Source organism: Pelodiscus sinensis, chromosome 3 (genome assembly GCF_049634645.1).
Source record: "Pelodiscus sinensis isolate JC-2024 chromosome 3, ASM4963464v1, whole genome shotgun sequence".
Taxonomy (NCBI): domain Eukaryota; kingdom Metazoa; phylum Chordata; order Testudines; family Trionychidae; genus Pelodiscus; species Pelodiscus sinensis.
The window spans coordinates 31,671,295-31,684,622 of NC_134713.1; the positions used below are offsets into that span (position 1 = coordinate 31,671,295).

The 13,328-nt window shown below is 42.8% G+C and overlaps 1 long non-coding RNA gene across 1 annotated transcript in view; it reads right to left on the reverse strand.

The window, feature by feature from the left end:
* Positions 1 to 13,328, reverse strand: part of LOC112547401 (uncharacterized) — a 155,526-nt gene that overhangs the window by 5,953 nt on the left and 136,245 nt on the right. The window lies entirely within an intron of this gene.

Here is a 13,328-nt window from a genome sequence, read left to right on the forward strand (position 1 = left end):
CCCTCCCACTGTCCACTATGCCAGTAATCCTGTCAAGGATGGAAATTAGTTGGTTTGGCACAATTTATTCTTGAAAAGGCCAAGTTGGCTATTACTTATCATGCTATAATCCTCCCCTATTATCCTTTCTGTGCTTACAAATTGATTATCCAATAATTTGTTCCACTATCCCTCCAGATATCAAAGTTAGTTGGATTGGCCTATAATTATTTGGTCCTCTTTGTTCTCCTTCTTAATGATAGGTACTATGTTTGCCCTTCTCCAGTCCTCTGGGACCTGACCCACCCACCATGAGTTCTTAAAGATAATCACTAATGGTATCAAGATTACTTAAACTAACTCCTTAGGTATCATAAGATGAATTTCATTAGGCCCTACTAACTTGAGTACAGGCAGTCCCCGGGTTACGTACAAGATAGGGACTGTAGGTTTGTTCTTAAGTTGAATCTGTATGTAAGTCGGAACTGGCGTCCAGATTCAGCCGCTGCTGAAACTGATCAGTTTCAACAGCGGTTGAATCTGGATGCCAGTTCTGACTTACATACAGATTCAACTTAAGAACCCCAGGCATCCCCAAGTCAGCTGCTGCTGAAACTGATCAGCGGCTGATTCCAGGAAGCCCGGGGCAGGGGCTTCCTGTAGTCAGCCACTGGTCAGTTTCAGCAGTGGCTGACTTGGAGACGCCTGGGGCAGAGCAGCTGAGTGCTGCTGGGTTGGTCCAGTAGCGCCGCCACTCCTCGGCGCTACTGGACCAACCCAGCAGCACCCAAGCTGCTCTGCCCCAGGCGTCCTGATTCAGCCGCTGCTGAAACTGACCAGCAGTGGCTGAATCAGGACGCCTGGGGCAGAGCAGCTGGGGTGCTGCCGGGTTGGTCCAGTAGCGCCCAGAGCAGCGCTACGGAACCAACCGGCAGCGCCCCAGCTGCTGCACCACAGGCGTCCAGAGCAAAGCCGCGGAGCACGGGGGCAGCGGGACAGCCCAGACGCGTCGTGGCTGTCCTGCTGCCCTCGGGCTCCGCGGCTTTGCTCTGCTTTGCTCCCCGTCTCCCTGGTCTGCAGACCAGGGGGACGGGGAGCAAAGCGGTAGAACATGCGGGCAGCGGACAGCCCAAAGCAGAGCAAAGCCACGGAGCACGCGGGCAGCAGACAGCCCAGACGTGTCTGGGCTGTCTGCTGCCCGCGTGTTCCGCCGCTTTGCTCCCCGTCCCCCTGGTCTGCAGACCAGGGAGACGGGGAGCAAAGCCGCGGAGCCCGAGGGCAGCAGGACAGCCACGGCGTGTCTGGGCTGTCCCGCTGCCCACGTGCTCTGCCGCTTTGCTTCCTCCCCCTGGTCTGCTGGAGACCAGGGAGACGGCCCGTTCGTAACTGCAGATCCGACATAAGTCGGATCCGCGTAACTCGGGGACTGCCTGTATATCTACCTTATCTAGTTATTCTTTAATCTGCTCTTTCCCTATTCAGCCTTATGATCTTTCTCCCTTAATATTAATTGTATTGAGTAGCTGCTCCCCATTAATCCTTTTAGTAAAGACTAAAGCCAAACAATTAGGCATCACTGCAGCCTCCTTGATGTTATCTATTATTACCTTTCCCACCTCTCTAAGGGTAAGCCTACACCACAACATTATTTTGAAATAACTAGCATTATTTCGAATTAGCTTAGTCTGCATCTACATAGGAAGCAGATATTTCAAAATAATGTTAAAATACTGTCAAGCTAGAGGATTTCTTACTCTGACTCCTGTAACCCTCATTGTTCAAGGACTAAGAGAAGATGAAGACTGTTCTAACTGCTGTGTATACGCTCCCTATTTCGAAATAACTTGAGCTCAATTTGCGTAGTTTATTTCAGGTTAAGCCCTGATATGTAGATGCACCTTTAGTAGTGGGCCTAAACTTTCTTTTATCTTTTCTCTGGTGCCTAATGTATTTATAAAACCTCTTCTCATGACCTTTTATATCCCTTGCTAAGTATAGCTCATTTTGTGTTTCAGTATTTCTGATGTGGTGTCTATATCCTACTACTCCTTTTGAAGTCATTCTTAGCAGGTTGTCCATATTTCTACTTTTTTATTTCTTTTTCATTTTTAGATCATTAAATTGCTCCTCATGGAAACCTATTGGCCTTTTACTATTCTTCCTATCTTTCTTCACATATGGGTGGTTTATTACTTATGACTTTCACATTGTCTCTGAGGATACATCTACACAGTGGGACTATTTCAGGATATTGGAAGTATCCCATATAGTTACCCTGCATCTTTTGAAGGCACCAGCTATTTTGAAATAGGTCTCCACGACGGTTAAAGGATGTCTCGAAATAGCATATTATTTTGAAATTTGGCACTGTGTAGATGCACCAAATTTGAAATACACTATTTCAAAATTCAATCAAAATAAGATACACAATTTACATAGTGAAAATTGCATATCTTATTTTGAGTTTAGGGTTCTGTATAGATGCACCTGAGAAACTGTCAAATTTCTTGAACTCCTTTTGCTTTAGATTTAGGAGCTTGGAGATGTGGAAGGCTCAGTACAGGAGGCTGGGGATGTGGGGGTTTCAGGAATTAGTGTTGGGGGTATGGAAGGATTCCGGGCAGAGGCTTTGTGATCAGAGATCAGGGCAGGGGGTGGGGATGATCAGCAGCTTCTCCCTGGTGCCAGCCAGGGCAGTGGGAGCCATGGAGTCCGCACACTGGCTACCCTATGGGGTGGCAGACACAGACACTCTGTCAGAAATACTACGCAACAGGAGTGATCCTGGCCAGTCAATACCAAGTGCTCCAGAAGGAATGAAAAGAAGAGGGAAATTGCTGGAGTGATCCATCATTTACTGTCCTGGAAATCAGAGGTTTAGGGCACTCAGAGCTTGGAGCACCTGATTACCTTGGCTAATATCTATTTATAGACCTATCATCCATGAATTTATGTAATTTCTTTTGCTCTCTGTTATGCTTTTGTCCTCCACAATATCCCCTGGCAAAGAGTCTACAGGTTCACTGTGCGTTAAGTAGGTATGTTTAAAACTGTGTAATACAGTAACCATGTAACCAGTAAAAATCTTAGTGGCCTGTTAGAAGCATTCAGAAAACAGTAGACAGGTAAAATCAAATCCCATCTTGAACGGATTTCCATGTAGTTCAGAACTGGAATAAAAAAAAAATTCCTTTTCCTTAGACAAAAATAAAGGATTGTATTAAAAATTATGACTTATTATAAACTATAATTGTTATTCTTTTGCAATGATCATTATTGGAGTTGTCTAATGCTGCATAGATGAGCAAACACTATTTATAATTTCAAGAATAAAATTTCTTATGGATTTTTTTGCAAGCCTGATTTTTTTATTTATATTTGCCAATGAGCTCCTACTGTGATGATGATCGAGGTATGCAACAGGGCATGAAAAATAGTTTATAAAATGCTGCTTCATGTTAATGAAGTCATTTAGTTTTGTTCATTCCTGTTCCAGTTAGATACATTCTGTGACTTGTGTGCCATATAATTTTAGTGGGAAGCTTGTTCATATGTCTGTTTTAACAGGAGAATTAAACTTGCCTAATCTTAGTTCTGAATCCTTTCCAATTATGCCAGTTAATACACTTTAAAACTTAATCAGAGCTACATAAATCCAGACAAAAAGCAAATTTTGTACTCTACTAAATACAAAAGGAATAAATAGAAAGTTAGCAAGAGAAATGGAAAACAAAGTTCTCTGAAATCCAGATAAGCACCAAATAATTTCTGCAAAAATCTGTCATAAAAGTTGTTCACCCAATAGATTACATTCTTTATATGAATGTTTGTTTGTTTGACTCAAAGAGAGCTGATAAAACCAACATTTTAAACAGGAAAGCACTGTGCTGCAGAAAGCAATGTACTACATCACAGGCCACTGAAACAGATATTAATTTAGGGCTAATGAAGACTACGCTCAAGATTCGAAAGAGGATATGAAAATTCCATGGGAATTTGAATATCTTCTTCCAATCTCACTTTCGAAAACTCCGTTTTTGAAAGTGAAAGTAGTCAGGACGCATTTTTTCGGCAACCCCCCTTTTTCGAAAAGCCGCTCTTCCTCAAAAAATGAGGTTTACGCAGCTTTTCAAAAAGGAGGGGGGTTGCCAAAAAACCCATGTCTTGGCTACTTTCACTTTCAAAAATGGAGCTTTCGAAAGTGAGATCAGAAGAAGATATGCAAATTCCCACGGAATCTGCATATCCTCTTTCGAAACTTCAGCGTAGTTTAGACATAGCCTTTGTTGTTGTTCATGTTCATTCATTGTTGTGCTGAGACATGGAGACAAGTGACCACTATGCTAAATATGTACTCTGGAACTCAGAGCCAACAAGATGCTGAGCTGAAAAGAAAGTTATTTTGACTACTGTAGATTTGGTTCAGGAGGATTGTATGACCAACCATAATGACTAATGCTCAGTATGCAGGGCAGTATATTTATGTGCTGTATGTTACGGTCCGCAGGACCATAACAATCAGACTATGCTGTCATGGTACAAGAAACTAACCAAGAGACATTTTTTGTGTGAAAGACATCTAGTGTTCTACAAGGGTAATGCAGACCTTTTAATTGCTTCATGCAAAACCTCTGGCATCTGGTGCTCTGCCATGGAAAGATGAGAAAATTCACTGATATTGAATTTTTGTTTCAAAATACTGTGATCACCATCTTCAAAACAACACTGACATTTTGAAAGGAAATTGTGTTCAATTTAGCTGTCATAACAGTGACTTTTTACAAGAAAATGATGGAAGACTGTATTACAAAAAAGAAAACAAAAAAAAGCAAAAGAGTGAAATTGATGTCACTGCAAGACTTTGGAAAACAACATTAAAATGTCAAGATGCAATAAAATACAACTTTGCAAAATAGAAATGTAGGAAGATAGTTTTATATCAAATCTAAGTGAGGAAAGACAAACCTAGTCTGTGACAGCATCACGGTAGAACAATAAAAGTGTATGAACTGTACTTTCAAGAATTTGTCAAGGGTGCCCAGATCCTGGGTGAGTGCTCTTCTATGTAGCCACTACAAATATGACTAATTAGGGATATGCTTTCCTAATTTGCTTATGTAAAATACAGGACTAAAAAGATTTAGATTCAGACTTTTAAATCTGAAAGGTCCATTATGATCATCTAGTCTAATCTTCCACATAACACTGGCTAAAGACATTATCCAAATAATCCTAATTATAGCATTATAAGGGGAAAACCCTGTTTTTTTTATTCCCAAGCATACATCTAATTGTTGTTCTACACATGCCCATCTACTCCAGTAGTATTTTTGTACATAGCTGTTTAAAAAACAAAGTGAATTAAGCATATATACTCTATATTCTGTATTTGTTTGGAAGAACCATTGCAATACAGTAAAAGTGTTTCTTTGGTTTTTTCCAGTACATTGTTTACTGCACACTATTTGCTTCATGTGCACCATGGGGGGAGCACATTACTTAGCATTTATCTGGAATTGTAGAATACCAAGCTAGTGACGACAGCAGCCTTCTGTCGTCTTAAAGGATTTAAAGCTTATAGCTCCAGGCCTAAGATATTATATAACAGTTCATATACAAATCATTACTGCTTGGTATTTTGATTAACAATCTTGCAGCAGATTTTATGGTGGTAAAACATTTTTGCAAGTTATGACAAAGATAAAAATGCAGGTTCATCAATCACTTATGGATCAATTTCTCTGTTTATTTTTTATCTTTCAAACAAAAAAAGTTGTATTACAACAATATTAGTAGCACTGTGAAGACATAGCAGAATTGCGCCGTGGCAAAGGGGGGGGACCCCGCAGAATTATGCTGTCCGGGGCCCCGCAAAAAGGTCATCTGCTCTGGCCACACGGTCTGGGGATGGCTGAGAATCGCATGACAGCGACAGCGGTGCCTCCAGCCTCTGGGGCCATCCCTGGACCATGTGGCTGCGGCACTGGAGTTTCCAGGGCTGACCCTGGACCACATGGGCCCTGGCAGTGACAGTGGGGCCTCCCTTCACGGTGGCCAAGGACAGCACGGCCATGGCTGCAAGGGGGCGCAAAGCCAAGTAAGGTTCCCCCCTCATGCCCAGACCCCCCCAAACTCCAATCCCCTCTCAAGACCCTGCACTCCCAGCTTGCTCTGATACCCTCCTTTGTTCGTGTACCCTCCTTTCTGGCCAGACACCTCCACCCTGCTCCTGCATCCACAATTGCTGCTGCATCCTCTTTCCTGGCCACACAGTGCACCCTCCCTTGCTCCTGCTCCTTTCACCTGGCCAGACACCCTACTCCCAGCCTGCTTCTGCACCCTTCCTCCCACGTAGACCTCTCAATTTCTCCCCCTTATGCACCCTACCTCCCTCCCATATCCTGCACCCCATCCCTATCCTACTTGCTAGCAGCTCTGTCCCACGCACTGTACCCCTCATTTTTGTCCCTACCCCAGAGTCTAAGAGGGTCCATAAAATCTACTAACTCCAGAACCCCAGAAAAGTAAATCTGGTCTACAGGAAGCCCTGAACCTCAATCTCCCCCTTCCCTTCCCCTCACTCTATGAGGCTGGGGCACCAGAGGAGTGAGATGTCTCAGTTGGGGCCACATCAGTGAGGTGTAAGGGTTTTTGGAGGAGTTTTTTTGCTTCTCACTTGTGTGGTCCCCAACAGATTTTTCTGTGGGTGAGTGGTCCTTGACCAAAAAAAGGTTCCCCACCCCTGCTGTAAATAAAGAAAACATGGAAGCCTTTTGTGTTGGACATAATATTTTACTTTGAGAAACTAACATGAGAAAGTTACCAGGCTTAATCTGTTCCATAATTTAAATTAAACTATTCTCCAGCTGCAACTGGTTCAGAAAATATGGTCACCATACCAAACCCGCCCTTGCCTCCCCTCCCTTCTCCTGCCCACCAGTACACAGATCCGTGGATAAGTTAAATCTTGGCACTTCTGAAAGACTGCCAAACCCTGCACTAACAGGTAAGATCTGCATCTTTCTTTATTAATGAAACTGCTGTAAGTAGGACTATCATTGCCTTTAAAAAGTATCACCGGCATTCGGATCCGTACATAGAGGTGAAGAAGTCAAATCTCGGCACTCCACCTCTGAAAGGTTGCTGACCCCTGCTCTAGAGGCAGCTAACCATACCATGGTTAAATACTTCCACCTAGGATACCCTTGGAAACTACTACTTTGTGTAATCCTTGCAAGTGCCCATCTACAACAAAAAAATTGAGGAGTCCTCAAGGCAAACATATTGCTTCTAATGCCAATCTCTGCAGAATGATTGACCACACAAACTGTCAGCATCAAAATTATCTTTTTCCAAGCCACAGGGGGCAGCACGAGCCAATCCTCTCTAGCAGCAGCCCCGGAAGTCTCCAAAACAGAAAAGTTCACAACTGAATCAACCTGCTGGCAGAAGTTTGGAAATTGTTCTGTCACTTCCCCTGTTTGTGTCACTTCATTCTTAAGTGCTACTATATTTGTGCTCCCCACTTCCCTTCAATCATGTAATGATTAAATATTTCCTTGTTGGCCATAGCTACTTTATTATGACATCAATAGAGAGCACTGAAGTATGAGTTTTTACTAGTTAGGCACATCAAAGTGTATAAATTCATATGCAAGAGAGCGAGAGCAGCAGAAATTACACCTGTCTTATTTCCATGACAGTAAATGTCAGTCTACTGTCTATAGAAACTATTTCACTGCTTCACATTTCATACTGACTTATTACACTTTTTCCCTCAAAATCTGCTTTATTTTAGCTTAGTAAGCATTACATTATTGCCAGAATGAGTTAAAGGACAAAAACGGTGTGCACAAGAAGATATGATTACCTAAACAACTCATTTCCAGTAGTTGTACAAAGTTTTCAGATGTCTGCTAATAGGCTATATCTGGAAGTTTACTGTTCCCAGAGGGCCAATACCCAATTTTATAGTATCACACTAACAACTGCTGATTTGTAACAACTTATTTCGAATAAAGTTATTTTACAAAAAATCTCTAGAGAGATCAAGTTATTTTGCTTTTTTTAGAAGAAAACACAAACCTTGAATCCAATTATTCATTTTAGTACTTTTCTATAGCATAACAAAAGCTTACAGGAAACACAAATTTAGCCCTGGTCTACACTAGGACCTTATTTCAAAATAATCCCCTAAATTCAAATTTATAAGCCATGCATCCACACTACCAAGCCTGTTGTTTCAAAATAATGGGCTATGGAATTTGAACTCTGTACTCCTGCTTTTCATGGGGAGTAATGCTAATTCCGAAATAGTAATTTCAAAATAATAGTAGTGTGGATGCTCTGGGGTGCCACTAATTCAAACTTATTGGCTTCCCACAGCTCCCCAGAGTGCTTCCTGTGCATCTAAGTCCATGAATCCCCATTAACAAGCCTGCCTTGGACTAATTTTGATTCTTCCCTGTAATGAGGACACACTAGTTCGAATTTGTTAAATGGGAGTTCATAAGTTGAATTTAGTAATTTTGAAATAGTTTCCTAGTGTAGACATGGCCTCAGAGTATTATTCTGGAGTAAAAATTAATTCCCATTCACTTTAATTACAAAGTAAAAGTGAAAGCTGGAAAAAATCTATTTTATCTGTTAACAGATGTCAGTGAATGTCTGTGAAAATATCATCATTCACAGGATCAGATAATCTTAAAAAAGTGCAAACGGGTTCCCATTTCAAAGTCTCACAGGTGGCAGAAATAAAGTTGTTAAAATGCTGCTGCTCCACACAGAAAATGATGGGAGGAGGAGAAGGGAGGGAAAGAGATAATTGTGTGATGCAGGATTACTAATAAAAATGTATAGACACACGCTGAAAACTGAAGATTTTGAACTTCTGAGAATTAACTCCCAATTACAGCTGAGTGAAAGATCTAAATTTCTCTCTTGTGGGAAATTCTGATATTTTGACATTTATTTTTGTCCCTGGTAATTGGGATGAAAAGTCAAACTACTAATCTTTCACAGAATGAAAAGTTCTGAAAAAAAATGTAATTCTAAAATGGCAAATTGAAGTGTTTAGATATTTTCAGCTGAAAAAAACATTTTACGATGCCCGAATCTAAATGTTTCCTTTCAGTATGTTGGCCTGAATGAAAATGTTTCATAACAAGGTGAATCAGTTTGACATTAAACATCATCTGGCAAAGCATGATAAAGCTTCCTGAAAGTTGTAGTGTATATGCTTTGTACCCTCATTCTTTTCAATAGGCTGGTCTCCCTACTCAGACTATATCTTCCACAATGCATCATTGGGGTAAGTCAGATGGGAGACCATGCATCATGGAAGATGTACTCTAGTCAAGGAATTCAACTCATAGGACAGAGTGGGGGCATGAATCAATTACAATTCCCATGAGGCAGCATGGCATCTTAGACAGAGGAAAACTATGTTTAATGTTGAACTAACCGAGAACATTTTTTTCAAAATTTCCTAATGCAAAAAACGAAAAATGTCTGCAAAACTGACATTTTCTTGCAGAAATTTTGATTTTGTAAAAACACAGTTTTGCATTTAAAAATGAAAAAAAAAAATTGCGTGAAAATTCCTGACCAGTACCCAAGGGCCTGAGAGTTCACAAATAAATTAATGTTTTCACCTATCACATCATTAATCTGCAGCCAGGATAAAAATAATGGACTAGAATGACATGACTCAGAAACAAGTAAAGTAACTCAACTTTCCCCTACAATGAAATGACATATGTCCTTGTAAATTAGAGAATATGTAATCTTCTAGTCTTCTAGAGCATGTCATTTACACTAGAGAACAGTGTTCCCTCTATGACTTTCCATCCATGAGTGAAGTGAATTTTGTCTTATGCACCAATATTGAGGTCATGTGCACTTGTTCGGATGTGTGCCACAGTGGCACCCAAGTTATTAATAATTATCTTATAAACCTCTCCCTTTCCCCCTCTGTTGCTATGTCTCCCACCCTCCCTTACCCCATCTGCTCCCCTGGTGCCTGCTGCCCCCCACCGCTCACCCTCCTCTGCTGTCCTGACTCCTGCCCTTCCTCACTCCCTTCCCAATCCCCTCTCCTAACATTTCCCTCTACTCACCTGCCCTGCCTTTCTCCTCTGCCCTTTGGTGCCCATCTCTCCTCGCCATTCCCCTCCCCATGTTTGCCCTTCTGCTTCACCCCCAAAATCCCCCTGGCAATCCCTGCACCCTTCTGGTGCCTCCCCCTTCCCTCACTGTCCCCCAGTACTTTCCCCCCTTGCCCTCTTCCCCCCTAGGGCCCACGCCCTAGAATCATAGAATCACAGAGTTTGAAGAGACCTCAGGAGGTCATCAAATCCAGCCCCCTGCCCAAGAAAAGGACCAATCCCAATTAAATGAACCCAGCCAGGGCTTTGTCAAACCAAGACTTCAAAACCTCTAGGGATGGAGATTCCACCACCTCCCTAAATAAACAAGTCCAGTACTTCACCACCATTCTAGTGAAATAGTTTTTCCAAATATCCAACCTAGACCTCCCCCACTGTAACTTGAGACCATTGCTCCTTGTTCTGCCATCTCTCACTACTGTGAACAGCCTCTCTCCATCCTCTTTGGAACCTCCCTTCAGGAAATTGAAGGCTGCTCTCAAATCCCTCCCTCACTCTTCTCTTCTGCAGACTAAACAAACCCAAATCCCTCAGTGTCTCCTCATAGATCATGTACTCCAGTCCCCGGTCATTTTGGTTGCCCTCCGTTGGACCCTCTCCAATGCGCCCACATCCTTTTTATAGTGGGGGGCCCAGAACGGGACACAATACTTGAGATGTGGCCTCACGATAGCTGAATAAAGGGGAATAATCACTTCTCTAGATCTGCTGGCAATTCTCCTCCTAATGCACCCCCAATATGCCATTAGCCTTCTTGGCTACAAGGGCACACTGTTGACTCATATCTAGCTTCTCATCCACTGTAATCCCCAGGTCTTTTTCTGCGGAACTGCTACTTAGCCATTCGGTCCTGAGCCTGTAACAATGTTTGGGATTCTTCCATCCCAAATGCAGGATTCTACGCTTGCCCTTGTTAAACCTCATCAGCTTTCTTTTGGCCAAGTCCTCTAATCTATCTAGGTCACTCTGGACCCTATCCCTGCTCTCCAACGTATCTACCTCTCCCCCAGCTTCGAGTCATCTGCAAACTTGCTGAGGGTGCAATCCATCCAGGTCATTAATAAAGATGTTGAACAAAACCAGCAGATGTTGAACCACCCTCTGTCCTTATTCTCCTCATGCCTCTCTACGCCCTCAAATGACTTGCTCCATCCCCTGCCTTCTTCATGCCCAACTCTCCTTTCAACCCCTCTTCTCCCACCACCCACTCCTCCCTTCTCTTCATTACTCTTGCCCCCATTTCCCCTACCCTCTCCTCTCCCAGCATCACCCTGTACTCTCCCCTGTCCCCACCCCCACTGATACCTTCCCATTTCCCCCATACCTCACTCCTCCTGCCCTTTCCCCTCATTTTCTCCTCTTGGCTCCCTGGCATTTGTCTCTCCTCCACCCTGCCCCTTGGTGCCTTCCCCTTTCTCTCTCCTTACTACATGCCCCTTCCTCTTCTCACATCCCCTTAGTGCTTTCCCTGCCCCTTCCCTTACCTTCTGCCATCTTGACACCTGCACCCACCAGGCAGGGCAGCATGGCAGATGGCTGCCCTGTGTGCTGGAGCTGGAGCCAGGGTCATGGTGCTATTTTTAGTATTGAAGCCACCACCCAGGAGCAGCTGCACCATGGCCAGTCTCCAGCTCCGGCACATGGGGCAGCACACCCTGTGTGCTGGGACTCAAGCTGGGCCCACAGAGATATTTTTAGTATCGCAGTCCTGGGCGCATCAACTGCAATGCAGCCACAGCCCCAGCTGCTTCCAAGGGCTGGGCCATGTGGTGGGCAACTTCTCCATGCGCCAGGACTGGAGCTGGGCCCCAATACTATTTTTAGTATTGTAGCTCAGAGTCCAGCTCCGGCAGCCGCCATGCAGGCTGCGTGGTGGCTGCCCAGCTGCTCCTGGGGTGGGCAGTCACCTGCCACGCAGCTCCTCTGCTGAGGAGGTGTGCAGGAACAAATTTCTTGGTGCGCAGGTGCACACCTTACAGAGAACCTTGCATATCACATCTAGGTCATGTCTACGCTACAAAATCATTTTGAAATAACTAAATTTGAAATAATAATTCCCAAAATAACAAAATCAAAAAAGCGTGTCCCCTCTACGGGGAAGCCTCGAAATTAGTCCAAGGCAGGCTCTGTTATTGTGGATGTGCTACCTCAACTTAGAGCCCCAGGAAGCACTGGGGAGGAATTATTCTTGAGAGTAGTTATTTTGAAATAGCAGCAGCGGAGCATCCACACTAATGCTATTTTGAAATAACAATTTTTAAATAAGTGTTATTCCCCAAGGAAAGCAGGAATATAGATTTTGAAAAAACTATCCCATTGTTTTGAAATAATGGGTTTGGTAGTGTGGACACTCCATTTATTATTTCGAAATAAGGGAGGTTATTTTGCAATAACTCCCTACTGTAGACCAGGGCCTAGTTTGCTGTGACCAGCCTGGAAGGACATAAAAGAATGTTACACTGGAGATGAGGTGCAATTTTCAGAGTAAAATCGTAGCTGAGTTACTGACATTAAGACGTTGTACAAAAGCCAGTTATTGCTGAGATTTCTACAAGTTATACAAATTTGTAAAGGATTTATATTAGGATGTTTACCTGAGGGAGGGGCAACCTCACAAATATACTTTTTAGAAAAAAAATGAGGAAAAAAAGTAAATCATTAAGTACCCATTCCAGTTAATAGAGTTTCATCAAACTGAACCAAAAATTAGGCATTACATAGTAATAGAAATAGGAAACAATTCTGGTTGAACTTCACAGTGCACTAGTTTATAGGCAGAGAAATAATAAGACTTTTAATAAAATTTGGAATACTTGGCTAGATGCAACCCACTTTTAACAAACACGAACAGTACCATTAAACTGGAACTACTTACATGCCCATGAAATAATACTAATAATCATGCTTATTACAGTAGTGCCCAATGACTAAGTGATGCCCAAAAATGGAGTCTCTCTATGCTAGCCACTGTACAAAGACAGTCCTTGGTCCAAGTGCATAAGGCTAAATGACAAGACAGATGTGGATTGAGGGAAGGAGTATGAAAAACAACAAGCAAAGTGATCAATGTGACAACAAGTAAACGTCATGTCAATTACATGTTTTGGAGAGTAGGTTTAGTTTGAGGAGGCTTTTCTGGGAGAAGTTGAATGGTCTTGTTTTGGGGGGCATACCAGCTAAATG